Source organism: Panthera leo, chromosome B1, assembly GCF_018350215.1.
Source record: "Panthera leo isolate Ple1 chromosome B1, P.leo_Ple1_pat1.1, whole genome shotgun sequence".
Classification (NCBI taxonomy): Eukaryota; Metazoa; Chordata; class Mammalia; order Carnivora; family Felidae; genus Panthera; species Panthera leo.
This window is the reverse complement of record NC_056682.1, coordinates 204,308,286-204,309,227: the sequence shown is the minus strand read 5'-3', so window position 1 is coordinate 204,309,227 and position 942 is coordinate 204,308,286.

The following is a 942-nucleotide window of genomic DNA, read 5'->3' as shown; positions in this document are numbered from 1 at the left end:
CCGCTGCTCCGCCCGCTCGCCTGCGCCCGGGCGCCGCCGTGCCGAGCCGCGCCGCGCCGCGCCAGCAGCCGCTCCACCGGGCGGGGACAGGCGGCGCGCGCGCGGGCGGGGCTTCCGGCCCAGCAGTCTCCTGTTTCCAGGCGCGAGCGCCGCGCAGCAAGACGCGGGCGGCTGCAGGCCGCGCCCGCCCGCCCCGCCCGCCCCGCCCCGGCAGCGAGGCTCTCCCGCCGGCCGCGCCTGGCCGCACCTACCGGCATCCGCGCACCCTCCTACCCCGCACCCAGCAACCCCCTCCCCCGCCGCCCCGTATCCGCGCGCACACACACGCACCTGCCCCGCACCCACCAGGCCTCCACCTGCCGCGCGCGCGCGCACACACGCGCGCACACACACACACACACACACACACACACACACACAGCCACACATCTCTGCCCCGCACCCATACGTGCACCTGCTAGGCCTCCACCAGGCCCCCACCTGCCCTGCACCCGCGCGCGCACACATACACACACCTGTCCCGCACAGGCACGTGACTCGCATCGGCACACCCGCACAAGCACCCATCTACACACTCTCCGCACACACGTTCGCCGTGTGCCATCCGCTCCACACCCACTGGACCTTTACTGGCAGGCCGCACCTGCTCAGCACCCAACCGAGTGCCAGGCCGCATCTGCCCTGCACCCGCACCCTGGGACCAGTGTGTGACCTGCACCTACCTCACACCACGAGCGCTCCTAGGCCGGGATCGTTTAAATATTCTTGGGCCACTGCAAGGAGGCACCGCAGGTGCGCAGTGGCTCTGGGTGGCTGAAGGGTCACAGGAGGCTGTGGCAGGGATCCCAGAGGATTTCTCTGGGCAAACTTGGGCTTACGTTTGGGTTCCTGGGACCAAGGAGGAGGTGCACCCATGGTGGGGTGAAGCATGGGTGGGAGGCA